We start from the raw sequence: 27,662 nt of genomic DNA, 5'->3' as shown, positions 1-27,662 counted from the left end.
GTCTGTGATTATGATTAAACCTTCTTTCCTCAAGACGTAGCGGATGCCCCCGTGTTCCAGTCGCAGGCCTAGGTGTAAAAAGATCTTTGGAAAGGTCTCTGTACTGTCCCCTCATATATTTATACATTGTGATTAGATCCCCCCCAAGCCTTCGTTTTTCCAGACTAAATAACCCCAAGTTTAATAACCTGTCTTGGTATTGCAGCCCACCCATTCCTCTAATAATCTTGGTGGCTCTTCTCTGCACCCTCTCCAGTTCAGCTATGTCCTTCTTATATATCGGTGACCAGAATTGTACACAGAATTCTAAGTGCGGTCGCACTAGTGACTTGTACAGAGGTAGAACTATATTTTTTTCATGAACACTTATACCTCTTTTAATACATCCCATTATTTTATTAGCCCTGGCAGCAGCTGCCTGACACTGTCCACTAAAGTGAAGTTTACCATCCACCCATACACCCAAGTCTTTTTCTGTGTCTGTTTTACCCAGTGTTCTACAATTAAGTACATAATCATAAATGTTATTTCCTCTACCCAAGTGCATGACCTTACATTTATCTACATTAAACTTCAATTGCCACTTCTCAGCCCAATCCTCCAATTTACATAAATCTCCCTGTAATATAAAATTATCCTCCTCTGTATTGATTACCCTGCAGAGTTTAGTATCATCTGCAAATATTGAAATTCTACTCCGCATGCCCCCAACAAGGTCATTTATAAATATGTTGAAAAGAAGCGGGCCCAATACTGACCCCTGTGGTACCCCACTATGAACTGAGACCCAGTCCGAGTACGTACCATTAATAACCACCCTTTGTTTCCTATCACTGAGCCAGTTTTTAACCCAGTTACACATATTTTCCCCTATCCCCATTATTCTCATTTTATGTACCAACCTTTTGTGTGGCACCGTATCAAAAGCTTTTGAAAAGTCCATATACACAACATCCACTGCATTTCCCTGGTCCAGGCTTGAACTTACCTCTTCAAAGAAGCTGATCAAATTAGTTTGACAGGATCAATCCCTCATAAACCCATGTTGATATTCTGTCATAAGGTTATTTTTCTTGAGATACTCCAGTATAGCATCTCTCAAGAAAGTGAGACTTAAGTTAAGTATTCCAAAAATGCGATATTTTTGACAAACCAAAAATGCCCTCAAAAGAATTAAGTTCTCTATTTGCTTTAGTAGTAATGGCAATTAAACATGAAGTGCAAAATAAATGTCACAATGACTTTTGGATAGCGAGGAACCAGAGCTCCTAAGCTTTTCCTGAAGCTGGGGGACCCTATGCTATCCCTATTGTCAGGGATACTCCTATTGGTGGAGAGGCATAAGTCTCCTTCCTGGCCTGGTATTGGGATTTCCATGGTTGCATATTCACAATTCTGTCATTTTTTGGGGTCGGAGACATATTGTTAAGTGGAGTCCATATTGTCAAAAGAAAAGTCTTAAATCTGTATGCCTGAAGTATTAATGGAGTATGAATCCTCTCCCTTATTGTTTTTTCATCTCTGTTCCTACTTCAGATGTTCAACCACACTTTGCCCAGCACCAAGATGGCCACGTGGCGGTGGATGAACTGTGTGATAAGGTCTCCTAAGACATCTATATGGGGCAGTGTGGGTCTCTGACGTCACATAAAGTGTTTTCTTGATCTGCGGTACCACTGGGATTCACACAGGTGACGGTAGCTGCGGGGTCCCCCCTCACATGCACCATCTACATATGAACATGTGGCAATCAGCAGAGTATTGATATCTTGATTGCACCTGATGGTACTAATATATATATATATATATATATATATATATAGTGTGTGTGTATATATATATATATATATATATATATATATTAGTACAGACCAAAGGTTTGGACACACCTTCTCATTTAAAGAGTTTTCTTTATTTTTATGACTCTGAAAATTGTAGATTCACATTGAAGGCATCAAAACTATGAATTAACACACATGGAATGAAATACTTAACAAAAAAGTGTGAAACAACTGAAAATAGGTCTTATATTCTAAGTTCTTCAAAGTAACCACCTTTTGCTTTGATTACTGCTTTGCACACTCTTGGCATTTTCTTGATGAGCTTCAAGAGGTAGTCACCGAAAATGGTTTTCACTTCACAGGTGTGCCCTCTCAGGTTAATAAGTGGGATTTCTTGCCTTATAAATGGGGTTGGGACCATCAGTTGTGTTGTGCAGAAGGCTGGTGGATACACAGCTGATAGTCCTACTGAGTAGACTGTTAGCTGCTTTTTTCTTGCCATAATACAAATTCTAAGTAAAGAAAAATGAGTGGCCATCATTACTTTAAGAAATGAAGGTCATTCAGTCCGAAAAATTGGGAAAACTTTGAAAGTGTCCCCAAGTGCAGTGGCAAAAACCATTCAACGCTACAAAGAAACTAGCTCACATGAGGACCGCCCCAGGAAAGGAAGACCAAGAGTCACCTCTGCTGCGGAGAATAGGTTTATCTGAGTCACCAGCCTCAGAAATCGCAGGCTAATAGCAGCTCAGATTAGAGACCAGATCAATGCCATACAGAGTTCTAGCAGCAGACACATCTCTAGAACAACTGTTAAGAGGAGACTTTGTGCAGCAGGCCTTCATGGTAAAATAGCTGCTAGGAAACCACTGCTAAGGACAGGCAACAAGCAGAAAAGACTTGTTTGGACTAAAGAACACAAGGAATGGACATTAGACCAGTAGAAATCTGTGCTTTGGTCTGATGAGTCCAAATTTGAGATCTTTGGATCCAACCACCGTGTCTTTGTGCGAAGCAGAAAAGGTGAACAGATGGACAGTTGTCGCGGGCGGGGAGGAGGGCGTCAGCACACGACGCTCACCCCCACTGCTCGGGTCCGGCTGCTGCTGCTCAGTGGTGGCTCGAGCGGTGGGCCGGATCCCGGGGGTTTCTCGAGCGGCACTCCTCGCCCGTGAGTGAAAAGGGGATTTTGGTTGGAGAGATTGTTTATTGTCCGTGACGCCACCCACGGTTGTGGTGATTGAGTGTACACCACCGCTGCTCTATATGGGGATCCTGGGGATGGTGAGGCGGAGCAGCCAGTTGTTGTGTTGTCCCTCCGTGGGTAGGGGTTGGTGATCCCGGGGCCCAGTGGGGTGCAGGGGCGCAGGGGCAGCGCTGTGCCTTGCGGCACTGAGGTACTCACTCAGCCAGTAAACACGACACAGTTCTCGGTAACAAACGGCTGGTTGGACGGGTCCCTCGGACGGTTCACGGTGCTGCGGTTCCCTGCAGTTAGCGGTGACGGTCTCTTCCCTGCACCTTTGAAATGTCTGTTTGGTAGCGATGGATTCCCACCGGTTACCCGCTCCCCGACTACAATCTGAGCCGGAGGAGCTCCACACTTTGCCCGCAGGCGCCGACCCTGGGAAACTGGTGCCTTGGCGGTGGCGGTGTTTCCCCGTTGTGGTTGGACCTTTGCCGTCAATCAGGACTTGCTTGTTGGGGGATCTACGTCCCCTTCACTAACGGATTTGGCAATTTACGGCGACTCCAAGCCTTGCCGGGATCCGAAAGGCCCCTGCCTTGGTGCTGACTGCCCTTTGTATACTGCTCCAGACCCCCGGGCACACAGCCTCTGTGGTCCTTCCAGCAACCTCCAGACAGTCCCACTGCAGACCTTCACCGCCGTCTGCTGACCTTGCTGACTCCGTCTGGGCACACAGCCACAGACGAACTTCAGGCTTTTCTGTCACTTCCACTGTTGTTTCACTTCACTCTAGCTCCCTCCTGAGCTACCCTCTGTTCACCTCCTACTCCTTCCACTTCTCCCTCCAAACTCCTCACTCAAGCTCTTCCCTGAGCTGACAGCCGGTTCTTCCCGCCTCCAGAGCTGTGACCTCCTCGGTGGGCGGAGCCAACCGCCTGGCCCACCCCCTGGTGTGCATCATCAGCCTCTGGAGGAAGGCAACAAGGATTTGTGGGTTAGCTGGTGTACCTGCAGGGAATGTGGGGTGTGTGTGTTGTGTGACCTGTGTCCCCTGGCTTGCCCAGGGCGACACATTCCCCCTTAGCAAAACGCAGACCGTCCTCGGGCTGCCCGTCCAACACCGGTTTTATTTTCCTTTTTGTTTTCTGTAAATGTAAAAGGGTATAACATGATAAACGGTAAATTATGTACATTTTTAATAATAACTCTTCCCAAGACGGGAGGCACATCTCTTTAACGTTGCAAACGGTTTACGGTTATGGTTTCCGCTCTCTCCCACCCAAGCAACCTGGCCCTGATGCTGCCCCTAAAGCCCAGGCAGCACCCCTTGACCCACAGTCCAGCACAAGTTACCCGAGCGGGATCTGTCCTTCCCCTCCAGAGGGTAGCCACCGGTTCCTTTGGTGGCTGGGCCCCAGCCTGCTCTGCTGAGGGCCCTCCCTCCAACCTGCCTCTCCGGAGGCGGCATTGCGGAAAACGGTAATGGTAAACAACTTATTTACAAGCCACTAACGTTTGTGGTTGCCCTGCAAGTTCACGGGCTTGTCCATGGATAGTCCTCCATGCAAAACTTTAAACGGTCCCCACGGGGACAACGGTGTCGTCTCCAGCCGGTTGCAAATCACAAAGACAATCTGGTTACTTTCACGGTATCATCATTTTTCATCATCTTTCAAAACTTTTCAAACAACGAACAACCACTCTTTACATTCCCTGACCCCTTTTTCTCACAGAACGGTCTCCCTGTACCTAAGTGGGGGTCTACCTAGGTTGGGACGGGTGGACCTTCGGGGCCCAGTGTCAGTGGTGCTAGACAGTGGGGTAGAGGGAACAATCGGTTCCTCCCCCCTGCTACAGTGTGGAGCAGGCGGAGGTGTAGGGGAGCTGGGTACAGGTTCATCCCTGGGCACTGGCACTGGTTCTGGCTCACGGTTAACCACTTCCACTACTTCTTCATCCACGGGTTGTGGGAACAGTATCACTGGAAGGATCACCGCGCCGTTCTGTGTAGGCCAGTTTGCTGGGAAGTCACCCATTACAGTGTGGATTACCTCTGCTGCCTTGTCCGCTGGTGGAGGAACCGGTACTTCAGCCTCTGCCTTCAACGCTGGGGGGCATCTTTTTAGATGGTCCCGGGAAACTGTGGCCAGGGTGCCCCCTTGGTCACGACTGATCTGGTAGGCCTTCCCATCTCCCCATTCTGTGGGTTGTATGACGTAAGGGACTTGCTCCCACTGATCATCCAGCTTGTGGGCCTTCCTTTTCCGTTTCAGCACTACATCTCCTGGCTGGAAAGGACCCGCGGATGCCTTCTGATTGAACCGGTGCTCCTGCTGTTCTCGACTTCGACTGAGGTTTTTCTCCACATACTCCTGGATTTGCCGGTATTGTGCTCTCCTCCGACTTTCCCACTCCGCCGTCGAAGGGAGTGCTTCTGGGGCCTCCAACCCCGTCTCCAGATCCACTGGCAGGCGGCCAGGCCGAGCCCTCATCAGGTACGCTGGGGTGCACTTCGTCGAGCTAGACGGGATATTATTGTACATGTCGACTAAGTCGGGTAACTTTTCCGGCCACAGGTTCCGTTCTTCCAGCGGTAGCGTCTTGAGGAGCCCCAGGACCAAGTGATTCATTTTCTCGCACATGCCGTTGGTTTGGGCGTGGTCCGGAGTGGTCCGGATCTTCTTGCAGCCGTACAACTGGCAGAATTCGTGGAACACCTCTGCTTCAAAGGCCGGGCCTTGGTCAGTCAGCACCTTTCCGGGATACCCATGGGGTCGGCAAAAATAAGCCTGGAATGCTCGAGCAGCAGTTCGACCAGTCAGGTCCTTAACTGGGACTACCACCATAAATCTTGAGTAGTGGTCTACAATGGTCAATGCGTAGGTGTACCCACTTCGGCTAGGGGTGAGCTTGACATGGTCTAGGGCGACCAGCTCCAGCGGCTGATGGGTGACTATTGGATGCAAGGGTGCCCTCTGGCTAGTCTCGTCCTTTCTCCTCAGCGTACAAGGACCGCACTCTCGGCACCAGGCTTCCACCGATTCACGCATCCCACTCCAATAAAACCGCTCCCTCAACAGCATCTCCAGCTTCTTCCACCCAAAGTGGCCAGCACCATCATGGTATGCCCGCAGGACAGTAGCGACATCAGCTTGAGGAACGACCAACTGGCATATTTTCTCATGGGTCTTCGGGTTGATCAGCTCACGGTACAGCCTCCCTTGGTGTAGGCAAAGCCGTTTCCGTTCTTTCCACAAGCGTTGGGCTTCATAGCACCTTGTTCCACCAGAGTCTTGACAAGGTGAACAGCTGGCGCTTGGTCCTGAGCTTCCTGCCACTCTTGACTGGGTCGTGGGTCCAGATCCACCCGTTGCTGATGTACTTGTATCCTCTCAGTAGGCGGCTGGTGAAACGCAGGCAACTCGATCTCCTCGAGGTCGTCATCCTCGCACCCCTCTTCTGACAAATGGGGCATTCGGGAGAGTGCATCCGCATTTATGTTGACACGACCGGCTCGATACTTTATGGTGAAATCATAGTTGGCTAGCCGGGCTACCCACTGCTGCTCCAGCGCGCCCAACTTGGCCGTGTTCAGGTGAGTCAGCGGATTGTTGTCCGTAAACGCGGTGAAGGTTGCTGCCGCCAAGTAGTGGCGGAACCGCTCCGTGATAGCCCATACCAACGCCAATAGCTCGAGCTTGAAGGAGCTGTAGTTCTCAGGGTTCCTTTCGGTCGGCCGGAGTTTTCGGCTAGCATAGGCAATCACCTTCTCCTTTCCATCCTGGACCTGGGATAGGACCGATCCTAGCCCCACGTTACTGGCGTCCGTGTGGAGGATAAACGGGCGCCCATAATCAGGGTACGCCAGGACCTCTTCTCCGGTCAAGGCCGCCTTCAACTGACAAAAGGACTCCTCGTGCTTGTCCTCCCACGACAGTGGGGCTCCAATGGGTCTACCACCTTTGGTCTGTCCCACGAGGAGGTCCTGCATGGGGGCAGCCATCTTCGTGTATCCCTTTATAAAGCGCCAGTAGTACCCCACCAGACCCAGAAACTGCCTTACTTCCTTCACTGTAGTTGGTCTCGGCCAGCTCTGGATGGCAGTGATCTTCTCAGGGTCGGGGGCGACACCGTCCGCACTCACCACATGCCCTAGGTACTGCACCCTGGGTTTCAGCAGGTGACATTTAGAGGGCTTCAATTTCATCCCGTACTTGGCAAGGGACGCGAACACCTCGGCCAGGTGCTCCAGATGGGCCTCATACGTCTGGGAATAAACAATCACATCATCCAAGTACAACAGGACGGTCTCGAAGTTTAAATGTCCCAGACAGCACTCCATCAGCCGTTGGAAGGTTCCAGGGGCATTGCACAGCCCAAACGGCATGCTATTGAATTCGCAGAGCCCCATCGGGGTGGTGAAGGCGGTCTTCTCCTGGTCCTCTGGGGCCACGGCCACTTGCCAGTATCCGCTGGTGAGATCAAGGGTCAAGAAGTAGTTTGCAGTTCTCAGTGCAGCCAAAGATTCTTCAATACGAGGTAATGGATAGGCATCTTTATGGGTTATCTGGTTGATCTTCCGGTAGTCCACACACATCCGCATGGTACCATCCTTCTTCTTGACCAGTACCAACGGAGCGGCCCAGGGACTACAGCTGTCCCGAATGACCCCTGCCTCCTTCATATTCCTCAACATATCTTTGGCACACTGGTAATGTGCAGGGGGAATAGGTCTATACCTCTCTTTGATAGGGGGATGTTCACCGGTGGGGATGTGGTGTTGGACCCCCTTGATCTGCCCAAAGTCTAGGGGGTGCTTACTGAAAACCTGTTCGTACTCCTGCACTACCCTGTATACCCCTGCCCTGTGATGTGTATGGGTATCATCAGTGCCTACATGTAGCTGTTGGTGCCACTCCTTTGTCTCCCGCTGGGGTGGGGAAGTGGTGGTAGGTGGGAGTGTGGATGGACTGGCTTCATGGATAGTGTGAAGGTCCAGGGTGAGCAGCTTGGCAATGGTGGCATACCGGGGAAGCCTGACTTCTTTCTCTCCACAGTTCAACACCCTCACAGGCACTCTCCCTTTCTTCACATCCACCACCCCTCGGGCGGCCATTACAGTGGGCCAGTGCTCGGAAGGCATGGGCTCCATCATCGCAGGGTAGTCACGCCCCTGAGGCCCTACTGCTGCCCTACACCAGATCATCATCTCACTCCTAGGGGGCACAGTCAACGGAGCAACATCCATCACTCTCACTCCACCAATCTCCCCTCCTGTCGAGCTTACATGCTGGCGGTACATCAGGGCGCGGATCTCACGCTGCACAGCCCTCTGCCGGCTCCCTGCCGCTGTGGCGGCTAGCTGTTGCAATAGGGTCAACACATCAGCCATGCAGTGTTCCATCACATTGGTTCCCAGCACTATTTTCGGGTTATGATCACTGGGCTCATTCATGATCACAATCATACCCTGGTGTTGCAGTTCAGCTTGCCCCACTGTCATAGCCACTTGTTTATACCTCACCTGGGTCAATGGAAGTCCATTAGCGGCAATCAACGTTATACTATTGTCTGGGGGCGCCAGCTCGTCTATGGCCCAATACCGCTGGTACAACGTGTACGGTATGGTAGTTACCTGTGATCCAGTGTCCAAGAGAGCCATCACTGGTATGCCGTCCACAGCCACGGGGATGATGGGACGGGCCCCGATATATCGGTCTCGCCAGTCTGGGGGGCCACGATGTTCTACTCCTGAGGATTGGCCCGGGGCCCCAGGGGTTGCTCGTTTAACGGGCACTGTCGGAAGTAATGGCCCGGCTTACGGCACTTGTAGCAGATTGGAGGTCTGCTCCGCGGGTTGTTAGCACTTTTCCGCTGCATCCAGGGAACATCCTCGGGACTGTCAGCAAGCTGTATCTGTGCTGGAGGCTGAGATCTGGTCAGAGGTTGTAGTGCAGCAAGGATTTTGGCAAGGTCTCCGTCCATGCGACAGACCTGGGCTGCCAGTTCTTCTACTGTGCTGCTCGGGGCTGCAGGTATTGGAGAGGTTGGTTTGGCTGAGGCCGCCACAACGGGAGCTGTCTGGACGGGCCACGGGGCGGGTTCCAGAACTTCGGCAGCTGGGGGCTGTAGGGCTTTAATGGCCCGCTCCTTTAACACAGCAAAGTCCACATCAGGGTGTTCCAGGGCCCACAGCCGGAGTTGTTTACGATCCTCAGGGGACCTCATCCCCTGCGCAAATTGCTCCACTAACATCTTGTTGCTATCCGCCTCATTAATAGGGTTCACCCGCTTCAGCGTGCGGAGGGCGGTCTGCAGACGTAGAGCATAGTCCCGAATGCTATCCCCAGCTCGTTGCCGGCACTGGTAAAACTGCATCCTCCGCTCAGCTTCAGTCCGGGTCTCGAAGGCAGTCTGTAGCTTCTCAAAGATGGTGGCTACAGAGAGCCGGTCCCCCTCGGCCCAGGTCTCCGCTTCCTGCTCCGCCGCACCGGTTAACTGGCCTAGCACTATCGCTGCACGTTGCTTATCAGTGAGGGGGTACAGCTCTAGCAACGGGTTAAGCTTTTTCCGGAAGGCCTGTAGGGCATCCGGTTTCCCGTCATACTGCGGTAGCCAGGCAGCTCCGGGCGCATAGGGCAAGGAAAACGGCATGACCTGAGCAAGCGCGGGGGCCGCGGCACCTCCCGCCAGTACGGCCGGGACCTGGGCAGGCCCATTCCCATCCGCGGGTGCCGCTGCGGCTGCGACCACCGCTCCTCCAGCGGCTCCGTCGGGCGCAGACATCTTGTTTCCGTCCCCCTTAGCTCTTTCCGGCCCCTCCCCTCTCGGGGTGGGGTTTTGGCCTTCGCGCCTCTATTACTCGAGAAGACGCTCGAGCGGGAACTTTTTGCGCCAAAGATGGCGGCTTCTGAAATTTTTCTGCCGGATACCTCCGGCGGTAACAAGGCGCACCTCTACCAGACGGCAGAGCGGTAAGATCCTGTTCGTGACGCCAAGTTGTCGCGGGCGGGGAGGAGGGTGTCAGCACACGACGCTCACCCCCACTGCTCAGGTCCGGCTGCTGCTGCTCAGTGGTGGCTCGAGCGGTGGGCCGGATCCCGGGGGTTTCTCGAGCGGCACTCCTCGCCCGTGAGTGAAAAGGCGATTTTGGTTGGGGAGATTGGTTATTGTCCGTGACGCCACCCACGGTTGTGGTGATTGAGTGTACAACACCGCTGCTCTATATGGGGATCCCGGGGATGGTGAGGCGGAGCAGCCAGTTGTTGTGTTGTCCCTCCGTGGGTAGGGGTTGGTGATCCCGGGGCCCAGTGGGGTGCAGGGGCGCAGGGGCAGCGCTGTGCCTTGCGGCACTGAGGTACTCACTCAGCCAGTAAACACGACACAGTTCTCGGTAAACAAACGGCTGGTTGGACGGGTCCCTCGGACGGTTCACGGTGCTGCGGTTCCCTGCAGTTAGCGGTGACTGTCTCTTCCCTGCACCTTTGAAATGTCTGTTTGGTAGCGATGGATTCCCACCGGTTACCCGCTCCCTGACTACAATCTGAGCCGGAGGAGCTCCACACTTTGCCCGCAGGCGCCGGCCCTGGGAAACTGGTGCCTTGGCGGTGGCGGTGTTTCCCCGTTGTGGTTAGACCTTTGCCGTCAATCAGGACTTGCTTGTTGGGGGATCTACGTCCCCCTTCACTAACGGATTTGGCAATTTACGGCGACTCCAAGCCTTGCCGGGATCCGAAAGGCCCCTGCCTTGGTGCTGACTGCCCTTTGTATACTGCTCCAGACCCCCGGGCACACAGCCTCCGTGGTCCTTCCAGCAACCTCCAGACAGTCCCACTGCAGACCTTCACCACCGTCTGCTGACCTTGCTGACTCCGTCTGGGCACACAGCCACAGACCAACTTCAGGCTTTTCTGTCACTTCCACTGTTGTTTCACTTCACTCTAGCTCCCTCCTGAGCTACCCTCTGTTCACCTCCTACTCCTTCCACTTCTCCCTCCAAACTCCTCACTCAATCTCTTCCCTGAGCTGACTGCCGGTTCTTCCCGCCTCCAGAGCTGTGACCTCCTCGGTGGGCGGAGCCAACTGCCTGGCCCACCCCCTGGTGTGCATCATCAGCCACTGGAGGAAGGCAACAAGGATTTGTGGGTTAGCTGGTGTACCTGCAGGAAATGTGGGGTGTGTGTGTTGTGTGAACTGTGTCCCCTGGCTTGACCAGGGCGACACACTCTACATGCCTGGTTCCACCGTGAAGCATGAAGGAGGAGGTTTGATGGTGTGGGGGTGCTTTGCTGGTGACACTGTTGGGGATTATTCAAAATTGAAGGCATACTGAACCAGCATGGCTAACACAGCACCTTGCAGTGGCATGCTATTGCATCCGGTTTGAGTTTAGTTGGACCATCATTTATTTTTCAACAGGACAATGACCCCAAACACACCTCCAGGCTGTGTAAGGGCTATTTGACTAAGAAGCAGAGTGATGGGGTGCTACGCCAGATGACCTGGCCTCCACAGTCACCAGACCTGAACCCAATCGAGATGGTTTGGGGTGAGCTGGACCCACAGAGTGAAGGCAAAAGGGCCAACAAGTGCTAAGCATCTCTGGGAACTCCTTCAAGACTGTTGTAAGACCATTTCCGCTGACTACCTCTTGAAGCTCATCAAGAGAATGCCAAGAATGTGCAAAGCAGTAATCAAAGCAAAAGGTGGCTACTTTGAAGAACCTAGAATATAAGACATATTTTCAGTTATTTCACACTTTTTTGTTAAGTATTTCATTCCACATGTGTTAATTCATAGGTTTGATGTCTTCAATGTGAATCTACAATTTTCAGAGTCATAAAAATAAAGAAAACTTTTTGAATGAGGTGTGTCCAAACCTTTGATCTGTACTGTATATATACACCCTCCTGACACACATGGCCATACACGGCCCACCCCAAGAAGCATTTGCAAAACAATCGTTAGGGTGCACACACTTATGCAGGGGCACAGCTACTTATGGGTAATATTCCTTCATTATTTACTGCTTGCTCTTTGTATTTTTTCATTTGCTTTTCTTATTTCCCTTATTTCATACATGTCTTTATATCTATGGTATTGTCTATACAAGCTATCTTGGTATATTTATTGAAATTGTCAGCTTTGCTATTTAAACTCTTCAGTGCCATCTAGCAGCTACAGGATATCAGTACAGGGGATTCACTTTGTACATTTGACTGTGTAGTTGTTGAAGTATTTGATTGAATGCCCTGACACTTGTCCACATACTATGTTGACCCTGTTCCCTGTTGTAGTCCCTTCCCTTTTCTTGTGTCCTTACCATGTACTTACCATGAATTGATCTATGTACAAATCTTTTTAATCCTTTTGTTACCTTAATAAAGAATTTCTACATTTTTACATAGGATTACCGTATTTTTCGGATTATAAGACACACTTTTCCTCCCAAAAATTTGGGAGGAAAATGAGGGGTGCGTCTTAAAATCCGAATGTAGCTTACTGGTGGGGCTGTCTGTGTGGCTCTGTGTGCAGTCTGCCAGGTGCGTGCGGGTGACCGGGTGCCTGTGGCTGCATGCATGCGGGCGGCCAGGTGCCTATGGCTGCGTGCCGGCTGCCTGTCGATGCCGGTTGCCTCTCTCTTCCAGCGGCCAGCTGCTTCTCTGTGAAGGCAGACAAGCGGCCTGCTCGCTGCCCCTCTGTGCGTGCAGGCGGGTGGCTGTGCGGACTGCTGTGGCTGTGCGGCGGGTGTCCCAGTGTGTCCGCGGTCCCGGTTTGAAATTATGGTGCCGGGAGTCAGCGCGTGCGCAAATGGAGCTCTTGGATGAGAGCTCCATCTGTGCATGTGCCGCTCCTGGCGCCATCACTTGAACCGGGACTGCGGACAGACTGGGACACTCACCGCACCGGTCTGCTCTACCACTGACACTGACCCGCTGCTACTGCCACCGCTGTCACCACTGACCTGTCACCGCCACTACCAACATTGAACGCCGCTGCCACCACGGACCCGCCCCACTGCCAGCACAAGCTCTGCCTCCTGTGACCCTGCTCCACCACCACTGCTGCCCGCCTCCGGTAAGACAACACCGGAGTATAAAACGGACCCCATTTTTTATTTTTTTACATTTATTTATCTCTAAATTTGGGGTGCGTCTTATAATCCGGTGCATCTTATAAACCAAAAAATACGGTAATTTATCACCTTTGTTACACCTCTTGCAGCTTGTCTGCTATTTTTCCATTAGCTTTGTTGGAGTATACCAGCATGCACTGGGATTCTTAAACAAAGCACCATAAGACAGGAAGTAAAAAAAATCAATAGCAGAATGATATTGTTGTTAGGGAATTTTAATGCAGCCATATTAGAAATTGGTTTTGATTGGGGATTTAGATTAAAATTTCTTCAGCCTTCGAACCACCCCTTTAAGTTAAGCAAGGACGGAACAAATAATACTGAAAACACATTCCATAGGTAAATTTTACAGGATGGTACAATGGCACCACTGCATCATTCCACCTGTCCTTGGATGTTTAGGAGAGGACGCAGCTGATAAATTTGTCAGAGACTCTAGATTAAGTGAGTGCAATTTTTCTTTCTAGGTCATCATACCCAAAGTTTGATTGAATGTATACTGATTCTGGTGTGACGCCCTGGCAAAACCAGGTAGTCACACAGTTTTAGGCCCCCGCATAACACCGCTCCCACACAGGGTTAAAGCAGCTGACAAAACCCTAGTCACCCCCTCAAGAAGGGACAGACACACCAGTGGGCGGGACCAGGCGGAAAGGAAACGCCCACCTAGGGGTCTGGAGAGCCCGGGTCGGGAAAACAGCAGAGGAGTAGTTGAGAGGAGGAAGGAGGTGAAGCTGATGGTCACCGCCAGCAGGAGACGGGAAGACGGCTCGGCAGATCCGAGGTGGACTGTGGCAGGGTTGTAGCCTGACGGTACTGACACTGGTGAACCGACCCGGAAACCGTGCACACAAGGGGGTACTCAGACTCTAAAGTCAGGACCGGCACCGACGGCCTAGCTAATTAACCGATTGAGGGCAGGATTCCAGGTCCTGTCCCAACTTAAGTCCCAAAAAGTAGACAACCACCCACAGAGAGGGATAGGGCATCCGCCAGGGCCCGGTAGATCCCACGGGTCAGCGTCTGACGGGCACGGCTCCCAACCAGAGGACCAGGAGCGGACTCCTGCGTTACACACTGGGAAGTTTACATAAGAAAACACAAAGTGCAGAGGAAAGGGGTAGTGACCATCAGCCCGGGTGTGGGACCAGATACACCCATCTGCAGCAGCCGGCCACCATCACCTTGGTTTACCAAAAGACTTGTGTGATTGATTCAACAGTGAGTAACTTTCCCAGCACGACCGGGTGCGCCGGCCCCTGCCGTTATTATCCCCTGCACAGAGACACTGGGACCTGGGGCATCCATCCCTGCCCACGGAGGGATTAACATCCAGCTGCCAGCCCATCGCCCCTGGAGCCCCACAACAGCAGCGGTGGTGCTACATCTCACCACACACCGTGGGTGGCGTCACAGATCGTTTTAACAACCCTCGTACAAATACGTCCCCTCTTTTTATTCGAAGTGTCCGCGGGACCCCCGGGTCCGGTAGAGTCCCTCGAGCCATACCGCAGATCCGGATCCGAGCAGCATGGCTGCTGGCATGGGGTCGGCACACTGGCATCTAGCTGAAAAAGATATTTAGCTCGAGAATTGAAAGAAAAGCACTGCACGATAGTTGTTCTAGCTAACATTGCTTAGAACATTTCCAGTGATGCTTATTGACTGAGAGCAGCTGGCAGTTAGGGCTCTCCTCATTAAAAGTCCCCTTTTCACCTTGATGCCAGGTTCAGCTACCCATTTTGGTTTTGGCTAAAGGGGATTGTAATCCTGTATGGGCATTTTACCTAGTTATAGCACAAGGTCAATTAGAAACAGAATTTCATAAACAAGACACTTTAATGGCAGCAAGTATCAAAAATCTATTACAGTATCCTCACCAACAATGTACCATTGAAAATGTTGGTGTCTTTATATTTGGCCCCTTCAGGCCTCAGGCCATGAGAATGACTGCTACCTCAATTACTGGTCAAAAATAATAAGCTTTCTAATTCACTACACTATAGGTAGCTATCTGTCACCGGGTGTGATAAGGTAATTTGGAATAGGGGCACCTACACTGGCCCTAGGGATAGGGTGACCCTAGCTGTCCCTGTTCCCAAAGATACGTCTAATGGTGATGATGTTTGGGCCACCTTCCTAACCATAACTCCTGAGTAGCCCTGGTGTATACTCCCGGGAAGGGCCACAACAGGAGTGGTTTATCCCACACTAATAGACAGACAGGGGAAAAAAATGCAAACTCACTGCACACACACACACAGAGGTAAGACAATAGGTGCTCAGGAGGAAATAAAGAATCAGGGAGGAAATAGACAATGAGAATATTTCCACGACACACAAAATAATGCACACAAGATCACTAGAAAAATATCACCACAGCACAAGGATTGGTATCGCAAATTAAGCTATAATCGGCATTGGGAAACAGTCTCCACCATCTATTACAGGGTGGAGGTGGCTGTGATCGATTTCTTGTAACCTGTGACCCTAGCAGTACTCCACAGGCTAGCAGAAATTAACTCCTGCTAGATTGATCACTAATAAGCACACAACTTGTCGACGCCCGAGTCTGACTGTGCAACTCCAAAGCACCAGAGAAACCATAGTGTAATGCATGGGTCCCCAATTCCAGTCCTCAAGGGCCGCCAACAGTGCATGTTTTCAGGATTTCCTTAGTATTGCACATGTGATAATTTAATCACCTGCACAGTTGATGATTCCAACACCCATGCAATGCTAAGGAAATCCTGAAAACATGCACTGTTGGCGGCCCTCGAGGACTGGAGTTGGGGAACCCTGGTGTAATGTGCTTCTGCAGTGTGAACAGGGTCAGAACATGCCATGACACTCAGCGATTTCAGAGCTTAACACTATGTGACAGTACCCCAACCTCTACAAGGGGACTAAGGACCATCTGGACCAGATCTCTCCAGATGACAGCAATGGAAAGTCCTAACCAGATGCATTGATATTCGAAGCTGGCACCAAAGTCCTTTCCTCAGGACCACAACCCTGTCAGCGCATCAGATGGTGCAGAGGACAATAAATGACCAGGGAATCAATAATTCTTGGCACCTCAAACATCAAAGAACCATCAACTAAAACCTTGAAGGAAGGGGCAGGGATCCCAAACCCACAAACGTCTTCAATAGAGACTTATGAAAAACTTTAAGGATTTTATGATGGCAGTAATTTTGAACGGACCAATGAATCAAGGTCCTAACATGAGCAGAGGTATCTTAAGCTTTTAGTGGACAACTGGGAGCAGGGACACCTACACTGGCCCTAGAGCTAGGGTGGCCCTAGCTGTCTCTGTTCATAAGTATACATCTAATGATGACAATGTTTGGGCCGCTTTCCTAACCCTAGCTTCTGAGTAACCCCCTCTCTCCCATCCCTGAGATGGCCTGAACAGGAGTGGTTTATCCTGCACAAATAGACAGACAGGGAAAAAAAACTATACTCATACTCACTGCACACACACACACAGAGGTAAGCCAATACATGCTCAAAAGGAAAAAAAAAGAAGAAAGGAGGAAATAAACAGACAAGGAGAATTTTTCCACAATTAATAAAATAATGCACAGGAGATGACCAGACCAAGATCACCACTGCACAAGGACCAGTATTGTAAATTAAGCTATAATCAGTGTGGAGAAACAGGTTCCACCATCTCCTCCTAGACCGACTACTAATAAGCACACAATTGGTAGATGCCCAAGCCTGACCATGCAACTCCAAAGAACCAAGGAAATCATAGTGTGATGTGTCAAACTCTGCAGTGCGAACAGGGAGAGAAGTCGCCATGACACTTGGCAAGTTCGGAGCTGAACACCATGTGACACAGATCGTACTGGTGTATTCCCTTCATGCTTTAAACATGCCTCAATCACACCCATCCTCAAAAAGTCCTCCCTTGACCCATCCTCTGTGTCAAACTATCGCCCCATATCACTTCTCCCCTATGCCTCAAAACTATGTCCATCTTAAACTGTCCTCATACCTCTCTTCCTGCTCTCTCTTTGATTGGTTACAATCTGGTTTCCGACCCCATCATTCTACTGAAACTGCCCTGACTAAAGTCGCTAACGACCTACTAACTGCAAAAGCCAAGCGACACTACTCTGTCCTCCTCCTCCTGGACCTGTCCTCTGCCTTTGACACAGTAGACCACTCCCTTCTATTACAAACTCTCTCACCTCTGGGCATCACAGACTTGGCGCTATCTTGGATCTCCTCATACTTATCCAACCGAACTTTCAACGTCTCCCACTCTCACACCACTTCCTCATCTCGCCCCCTATCTGTCGGGGTCCACCAAGGTTCAGTTCTTGGACCCCTGCTGTTCTCCATTTACACCTTCGGCCTGGGACAGCTCATAGAGTCCCACGGCTTTCAGTATCATCTCTATGCTGATGATACGCAGATCTACCTCTCTGGACCTGACATCACCTCCCTACTAACCAGAATCCCACAATGTCTGTCTGCTATTTCATCCTTTTTCTCTGCTTGATTCCTAAAACTGAACATGGACAAAACAGAATTCATTGTCTTTCCTCCTCCTCACTCAACTCCCCCACCTGACATATCCATCAATGTCAATGGCTGCTCGCTCACTGCCTGGGAGTAATCCTAGACTCTGATCTCTCTTTCAAGCCACACATCCAAGCCCTTTTCACCTCCTGCCGCCTCCAACTCAAAAATTTATATAAGGGATTTTATACAAAAAATCCACAAAGAACCAGCGCTAAATGGGTTTTTTTATATATATATTTATTAAAGAAAATATTGCTATCCTTGTTCCAAGGCAAGGTGTTTAATAGTACACAATACACTAAAAAAATTTATAAAACCACATATACCAAAAAAAACACAAATTGAATAAATCAGAATTGAAAATAAAAAATAAAAATAAAAATAAAAATCAAAATAATAGTATAACACAGATAAATCAAAATCCACACAAAGGGTTTTGGTATAGACCCGTTTCCTCAGAGGTGATCCGAAATTCACAATAATTAATATCTCACTCAGCTATCGTAATGCCCCGGCCGGTGGCATATACCTGATTTAGTAAAATATTGTGACTGATAGCATATAGGTGTACCACACCACCTCTGACTAATTTGCAAGCCTATTTTGCACACATCAAGCTTTGCACAATCTGTTGTAAAAATCAAAACCCTCAATCCACAATGTGAGACCAGTGGGATTTGCCAGCAGATTTTGGTCTGCAGTAATATAGACTTAATTCCCCCGTTAGATAAACTGAAGTCGTTGTCAATGCAGGATTAACTTGTTGAATTTTCCAAGCACCTACTTGGAAGCATGTGGTCGTGAACAATACAGGTTGTGGGGAGGATGTCAGGTTACCACAACCCCCTTAGTAAGAGTCTCTAGACCACTATACGGTGCCACAACTAAGCGGTTCCGTATTGTCCCAGTTACCCAGCAGCTAGGTGCAGCCGCTGGAAGCACCGATTATTTGCTGCAATTAGAATGTATGATCAGCGGTTTTACTCAACCTCTCCAGCGGGCAGTCCGATCTGTGTCCAGTGTGGGCTGAATGTGTCCACACACCGAAGGAGTTTACTTGGCAAGCTGTCACTACACAGGTAAAGCAGACAGTGCAAGATTCCAATCCAGTCCACTTCCAATGTGAACAATGAATAGCCGTAGAGGGCACCACTGGAGAATGGTCGCAGGCAAAAATAACAGCGGTAACTTCTCAACCTTTTCAGCAGACAGTCCGGACCGTGTCCTTTAGAGGCTGACTAGTGCCGTACAAGGGAGAGGTTGTTTGACAGAGTATCACCACACAGGTGGAGTAGGCAAAGCAGAGTCTTAATCCGACGCGCGTTTCGGGGGCGTGCACCGGCCCCCTTCCTCAAGGATGACTGGGCTATTGCCTAGAGCGCTATTTATGCGCATATTAAGTTACTTGCAATTTACATAAAAGTAAATAGTATTTCAGTTCACATTTTAATCACTGTATATATCAATTTATAAAAAAGTTATTCATAATACCCATAGACCGGAGTACAATGCAACATAGTATAATATAATATAACAACTTGTGCAAAGGTTTTTCTGGGCAATCCAGTATATAGCCCTACTTTTACCATCATATACTGGACAGAATATATACATGTGTACACTATTTTTCAGCAGTTCTATTTTAGATTTTAAAATTTTAAAATTTAAAAAATTTTTTTATTAATATTATAAGAGAACATCATAAATGGTATAAATTTGCTATAATAAGTCTCTTATATTCAAAAACACTCTTAGACCAGTGAGACACTAATTTTGAGGTGTGTTACACATATACATATTTATCCATATCCATTACATCCATATATGGTTATATACTCTTTTTTTTTTTTTTTTTTGTATTAATACCAGTATCTTTAGTTCTTCTGCCTATTTATATATATAAAACTATAAATTAATTAAAAGCAAACAGTTCAATGTCATTATTGAGTCCATATGGTTTCAAAGTATTCAATTCAAAAATCCATTGGCTCTCTGCCCGTGACATTTTTTTAATAAAATCGCCACCCCTCCAGTCCTTTGTTATTTTTTGCACACCCCATACTTCGGATCCCTTAAAAAACCCTCCATGTTTTAACGCATAATGTCTGGATAGGGGGTGTTTAGTAGATTTATTTTTAACATTTCGAATGTGTTCACCCACCCTTTTCCATAGGGGTCTAATAGTTCTCCCAATGTATTTTTTCTGACAAGGACATTGAATGCAATATACAACTCCCTTTGATTGACATGTGATGAATTCTTTAATCATAATTTCTGACTGTCCATGTACAAAGGATTTTCGTGTGATATTCTTTGTGTTTTTACACACTATACAACTTTTGCATGGAAAATAGCCTTTCAAGTCGAATAATCCTGTTTTTTTGGGTACTGTAAAATTACGTATAGTGGGTGCCACTAAATTGCCAATGTTGTTGGCCTTTCTATATATAAATTTTGGATTAGTGGGCAAAAATTCCCCTATTATTTTATCCTCTTTCAAGAGGTTCCAATACTTTTTGACAATGTTTTTAAAAATTCTTACTTGTGCAGTGTATTGGAGAATTATGGGGATATTAAAATCATTGGATTTAGGAGAGATGGGTGTGCATTGTACTCCGGTCTATGGGTATTATGAATAACTTTTTTATAAATTGATATATACAGTGATTAAAATGTGAACTGAAATACTATTTACTTTTATGTAAATTGCAAGTAACTTAATATGCGCATAAATAGCGCTCTAGGCAATAGCCCAGTCATCCTTGAGGAAGGGGGCCGGTGCACGCCCCCGAAACGCGCGTCGGATTAAGACTCTGCTTTGCCTACTCCACCTGTGTGGTGATACTCTGTCAAACAACCTCTCCCTTGTACGGCACTAGTCAGCCTCTAAAGGACACGGTCCGGACTGTCTGCTGAAAAGGTTGAGAAGTTACCGCTGTTATTTTTGCCTGCGACCATTCTCCAGTGGTGCCCTCTACGGCTATTCATTGTTCACATTGGAAGTGGACTGGATTGGAATCTTGCACTGTCTGCTTTACCTGTGTAGTGACAGCTTGCCAAGTAAACTCCTTCGGTGTGTGGACACATTCAGCCCACACTGGACACAGATCGGACTGCCCGCTGGAGAGGTTGAGTAAAACCGCTGATCATACATTCTAATTGCAGCAAATAATCGGTGCTTCCAGCGGCTGCACCTAGCTGCTGGGTAACTGGGACAATACGGAACCGCTTAGTTGTGGCACCGTATAGTGGTCTAGAGACTCTAACTAAGGGGGTTGTGGTAACCTGACATCCTCCCCACAACCTGTATTGTTCACGACCACATGCTTCCAAGTAGGTGCTTGGAAAATTCAACAAGTTAATCCTGCATTGACAACGACTTCAGTTTATCTAACGGGGGAATTAAGTCTATATTACTGCAGACCAAAATCTGCTGGCAAATCCCACTGGTCTCACATTGTGGATTGAGGGTTTTGATTTTTACAACAGATTGTGCAAAGCTTGATGTGTGCAAAATAGGCTTGCAAATTAGTCAGAGGTGGTGTGGTACACCTATATGCTATCAGTCACAATATTTTACTAAATCAAGTATATGCCACCGGCCGGGGCATTACGATAGCTGAGTGAGATATTAATTATTGTGAATTTCGGATCACCTCTGAGGAAACGGGTCTATACCAAAACCCTTTGTGTGGATTTTGATTTATCTGTGTTATACTATTATTTTGATTTTTATTTTTATTTTTATTTTTATTTTTTATTTTCAATTCTGATTTATTCAATTTGTGTTTTTTTGGTATATGTGGTTTTATAAATTTTTTTAGTGTATTGTGTACTATTAAACACCTTGCCTTGGAACAAGGATAGCAATATTTTCTTTAATAAATATATATATAAAAAAACCCATTTAGCGCTGGTTCTTTGTGGATTTTTTGTATAAAATCCCTTATATAACTTATTAAAACCTGGCTAAGTAAAGGGGTGTCTTTGCCAATAGAACCAAGCTGCAAGAATACAGCAGGTTTTTTTCAGGGTTAAGCGCTGCCATTTGCCTGAGGCATTTTAGAATATATCTTATTAACCCCTTGTGGCTAGCTGCTAACCCACAACACGTGCTATCCTTGTCCAGGCTTTGTTATATATACTCCCGCGTAGGTCAAAATGGGGGATTTGTGGGAAAACCGCAAAGATAGGATTTTTAAAGTGCAAAGGTTTTTTGGTTATGCGGAAAAGCCACAATCAAACACTGTTAATGGTCCGGATATATCTATAATTAAAAAGAAACTTAGGGAGTTAGAACAATTACTTTTAAAAGAGATGAGAGATTTATGGGAAGTAGCTACTCTTGAAAGGTATCTGGAAGCCGATATTATACCTAAAGGATTACTGGTTAGTAAAGCCCTATCAGGAGATATAGGAGATCGCCAAACCCTTTTAGAATGGGATGAACTTTTTAAAGATTTTTCTAGACAGGCAGTTCAATTCATTATTGATAAAAGAAAAAAACAACTCATACTAAATAAAAGTCGAATTCTTCAACTATTTGATGAAATAAAACCCCATAAAAATAATTACGAAATATCCAATCTGTCTAAAAATATATTAAAACGGATACAAAATAAAGAAAAAGAAATTATTGAGAAAAAAGAAAGAAAATATGGGAGAGACTTGGGCTTATCCGCTTTATCGGGTAGGAGAAGTTCCACCATGCCCCAGACTTATTTGGATAAATCAAGTAGATATGATGGAAGGGATCCATTAGAACTTAACCAATTTGAAATCATAGATCAAATTGAATGCACCCCTGATGCAGGATCCATGGAAGAGGAAGAAGTTTTTTCCGTATATGAAACTTCCATGGAACAACTAACCCAAAATTTGTTATTAGATTCTGCCAGTACACCGAATTTGGCAAACACCCCCCAAACAAACACTGGTTTGCATGAACAAGCAATAGGTGGTAGAAGTTCAAACGATACTCCCATTTTGGAAGTACCTATAGACCCTGGGAGTAGTATGAATGAACCCTCCACGTCTTTAAGAGGCAGGTCTATTTTGCCAGAAACTAACAATAATAATACGCCTGTCAACTCAAGAATTAAACCTACACAATCTCGACCCCAGAGACTTAATAGGAGATATGTCAGTATTAATCCTGGACGCCCCAAATCAACACGGAATACTACCACCCTGGATTTTTTCAGGGTAGGAAAAAGGAATACAAAAGAGGGTGTAGGGGAGGGAAACGCACCAAAAAGAAAATAAATAGTCAACTAGAAGAGAATCAACAATCACAAAAAATCTTTAATCTCAGTCATCATCAATTAACCATTAATGAAACTTCTTTATTACAAAAAGGGCTAAAATTTGCACCCTCTGTGGGCCTTAACAGGTTCCAAGCTTTCATTGGGGTGAAACAATTCATGAGAAAACTGGCCCTAAAAAAACATTTTTTGAAAAACCCTGTGGTTAAAAATATGACGAACCCGACGGACTCGACTAATGTAACTAATCAAACTACTGACCTTAAATGTCAGTCTAACTTTCACCCAATAAATGAATATTCGGACTCCTTTTTCACTTTTCAAAAATGTGTAGTGAACGACATTAGACGGTTGAAAAACCCAACGCAATGTGGAAATCGGAAGAACAACTTAACAATGGGGGAAATAACAGCAATAAAAAACTTGCAAAAAAATGGGAATATAATAATACGCCCGGCAGATAAGGGAGGGGGCATAGTCGTGATGGACATGGGTGACTATGAGAAAGAATCAGCTCGCCTATTAGGAGATAGGTCAACGTATGCTATGTTGTCCTCTGACCCTACAAATACCTATATAGAGGAACTTAATTCCCTAGTCAGGAGAGGTCTTGACAAGGGAATTTTAAACAAAAATGAAGCATCTTACATTAGGAACCAGACCCCCAGACTAGCTGTCTTCTACCACGTACCTAAAATTCACAAGACAATGCAAAACCCCCCAGGACGCCCTATTATATCGGGTATTGGCTGTTTGACAGCCAACCTATCAAGGTATATAGATATTCATCTTCAAAAATGCGTTCCACTATTACCTGCTTTTTTGAAAGATAGCACTCAAGTGTTGCAGCTCTTACAAGAAGTAAAATGGGAGCAAAATTATATTTTGGGGTCCATTGATGTCACCTCACTGTATACCTCTATTGAGCATCTAAAGGGCTGTGAAGCCTCAAAATATTTTCTAATCAAGTCCGGATTATTTCCCCAAATGCAGATTGACTACTTGGAGAAATGTATTTTGTTTATATTAAATCACAATTATTTTCGATATGGGGTCCAATACTTTTTGCAAAAGTGGGGGACAGCCATGGGGACCAGGTTCGCCCCAAGCTACGCCAACCTCTATATGGGGAGGTGGGAGGAAGACACCATATACCCTGGGGGCGTGCTTCGGGAGAACCTGGTCCTCTGGCGTCGCTTCATTGATGATGTTCTTTTTATTTGGTCAGGTGACGGTCAGTCACTTCATGAGTTCTTGGCAGGTCTAAACGTAAATGAATATCACCTTAAGTTCACCCATACAGTGAGTGCCACAATGATTAATTTTCTTGATCTAAATATTTTCATTGAAAATGGTCAGATTTTAACTAAAACCTACCATAAACCTACCGATACAAATAGCTATATATCATTGAGGAGTTGCCATCTTCCAAGTTGGCTCCTAAATGTTCCAAAAAGCCAATATATCAGAGCATACAGAAACTGTAGTAAACAAGAAGATTTTGAGATGGAAGCGGGTGCACTAACAAAGAAATTTGTCCAGAAAGGATATAGGGGGGAGTTTCTGAAGGATGCGTATGCACAGACGAAATTGATAGAAAGAAAAAATTTACTTCAAAGTAAACAAGTCGCACCCATCTCTCCTAAATCCAATGATTTTAATATCCCCATAATTCTCCAATACACTGCACAAGTAAGAATTTTTAAAAACATTGTCAAAAAGTATTGGAACCTCTTGAAAGAGGATAAAATAATAGGGGAATTTTTGCCCACTAATCCAAAATTTATATATAGAAAGGCCAACAACATTGGCAATTTAGTGGCACCCACTATACGTAATTTTACAGTACCCAAAAAAACAGGATTATTCGACTTGAAAGGCTATTTTCCATGCAAAAGTTGTATAGTGTGTAAAAACACAAAGAATATCACACGAAAATCCTTTGTACATGGACAGTCAGAAATTATGATTAAAGAATTCATCACATGTCAATCAAAGGGAGTTGTATATTGCATTCAATGTCCTTGTCAGAAAAAATACATTGGGAGAACTATTAGACCCCTATGGAAAAGGGTGGGTGAACACATTCGAAATGTTAAAAATAAATCTACTAAACACCCCCTATCCAGACATTATGCGTTAAAACATGGAGGGTTTTTTAAGGGATCCGAAGTATGGGGTGTGCAAAAAATAACAAAGGACTGGAGGGGTGGCGATTTTATTAAAAAAATGTCACGGGCAGAGAGCCAATGGATTTTTGAATTGAATACTTTGAAACCATATGGACTCAATAATGACATTGAACTGTTTGCTTTTAATTAATTTATAGTTTTATATATATAAATAGGCAGAAGAACTAAAGATACTGGTATTAATACAAAAAAAAAAAAAAAAAAGAGTATATAACCATATATGGATGTAATGGATATGGATAAATATGTATATGTGTAACACACCTCAAAATTAGTGTCTCACTGGTCTAAGAGTGTTTTTGAATATAAGAGACTTATTATAGCAAATTTATACCATTTATGATGTTCTCTTATAATATTAATAAAAATTTTTTTTAAATTTTAAAATTTTAAAATCTAAAATAGAACTGCTGAAAAATAGTGTACACATGTATATATTCTGTCCAGTATATGATGGTAAAAGTAGGGCTATATACTGGATTGCCCAGAAAAACCTTTGCACAAGTTGTTATATTATATTATACTATGTTGCATTGTACTCCGGTCTATGGGTATTATGAATAACTTTTTTATAAATTGATATATACAGTGATTAAAATGTGAACTGAAATACTATTTACTTTTATGTAAATTGCAAGTAACTTAATATGCGCATAAATAGCGCTCTAGGCAATAGCCCAGTCATCCTTGAGGAAGGGGGCCGGTGCACGCCCCCGAAACGCGCGTCGGATTAAGACTCTGCTTTGCCTACTCCACCTGTGTGGTGATACTCTGTCAAACAACCTCTCCCTTGTACGGCACTAGTCAGCCTCTAAAGGACACGGTCCGGACTGTCTGCTGAAAAGGTTGAGAAGTTACCGCTGTTATTTTTGCCTGCGACCATTCTCCAGTGGTGCCCTCTACGGCTATTCATTGTTCACATTGGAAGTGGACTGGATTGGAATCTTGCACTGTCTGCTTTACCTGTGTAGTGACAGCTTGCCAAGTAAACTCCTTCGGTGTGTGGACACATTCAGCCCACACTGGACACAGATCGGACTGCCCGCTGGAGAGGTTGAGTAAAACCGCTGATCATACATTCTAATTGCAGCAAATAATCGGTGCTTCCAGCGGCTGCACCTAGCTGCTGGGTAACTGGGACAATACGGAACCGCTTAGTTGTGGCACCGTATAGTGGTCTAGAGACTCTAACTAAGGGGGTTGTGGTAACCTGACATCCTCCCCACAACCTGTATTGTTCACGACCACATGCTTCCAAGTAGGTGCTTGGAAAATTCAACAAGTTAATCCTGCATTGACAACGACTTCAGTTTATCTAACGGGGGAATTAAGTCTATATTACTGCAGACCAAAATCTGCTGGCAAATCCCACTGGTCTCACATTGTGGATTGAGGGTTTTGATTTTTACAACAGATTGTGCAAAGCTTGATGTGTGCAAAATAGGCTTGCAAATTAGTCAGAGGTGGTGTGGTACACCTATATGCTATCAGTCACAATATTTTACTAAATCAAGTATATGCCACCGGCCGGGGCATTACGATAGCTGAGTGAGATATTAATTATTGTGAATTTCGGATCACCTCTGAGGAAACGGGTCTATACCAAAACCCTTTGTGTGGATTTTGATTTATCTGTGTTATACTATTATTTTTATTTTTATTTTTATTTTTATTTTTTATTTTCAATTCTGATTTATTCAATTTGTGTTTTTTTGGTATATGTGGTTTTATAAATTTTTTTAGTGTATTGTGTACTATTAAACACCTTGCCTTGGAACAAGGATAGCAATATTTTCTTTAATAAATATATATATAAAAAAACCCATTTAGCGCTGGTTCTTTGTGGATTTTTTGTATAAAATCCCTTATATAACTTATTAAAACCTGGCTAAGTAAAGGGGTGTCTTTGCCAATAGAACCAAGCTGCAAGAATACAGCAGGTTTTTTTCAGGGTTAAGCGCTGCCATTTGCCTGAGGCATTTTAGAATAAATCCAACTCAAAAATATTTCACGGATATGTACATTCCTTTCTCAAGAAGCTGCAAAAACCCTAATACATGCCCTTATTATCTCCAGTCTGGATTATTGCAACCTCCTGCTCTATGGCCTCCCTTCTAACAGTCTCGCACCCCTACAATCTATTCTAAACTATGCTGCCTGGCTAATCCACCTCTCCCCCCGCTACTCCCCGACCTCTCCTCTCTGCCAATCCCTTCACTGGCTTCCCATTGCCCAATGACTCCAGTTCAAAACACTAGCCATGACATACAAAGCCATCCACAACCTGTCTCCTCCCTACATCTGTGACCTAGTCTCCTGGTACTTACCTACACGTAACCTCTGATCCTCACAAGATCTCCTTCTCTACTCCCCTCTCATCTCCTCTTCCCACCATCGCATCCAAGATTTCTCCCATGCCTCCCCCATACTCTGGAATGCTCTGCCACAACACATCAGACTGTCGCCTACCTTGCCAAGCTTCAAAAGGAACCTGAAGACCCACCTCTTCCGACAAGCCTACAACCTGCCGTAACCCTCAGTCTGATATAACACTGCACAATC

General features: G+C 46.3%; 1 long non-coding RNA gene across 1 annotated transcript in view; it reads right to left on the bottom strand.

Annotated features, from left to right (window-relative positions):
- Positions 1-27,662, bottom strand: part of LOC142301696 (uncharacterized) — a 54,379-nt gene that overhangs the window by 400 nt on the left and 26,317 nt on the right. The gene's annotated exons all lie outside the window — the stretch shown is intronic.

Source organism: Anomaloglossus baeobatrachus, chromosome 4 (assembly GCF_048569485.1).
Source record: "Anomaloglossus baeobatrachus isolate aAnoBae1 chromosome 4, aAnoBae1.hap1, whole genome shotgun sequence".
Classification (NCBI taxonomy): domain Eukaryota; kingdom Metazoa; phylum Chordata; class Amphibia; order Anura; family Aromobatidae; genus Anomaloglossus; species Anomaloglossus baeobatrachus.
The sequence above is the reverse complement of the archived record's forward strand: the minus strand, read 5'-3'. Positions and strand labels throughout refer to the sequence as shown.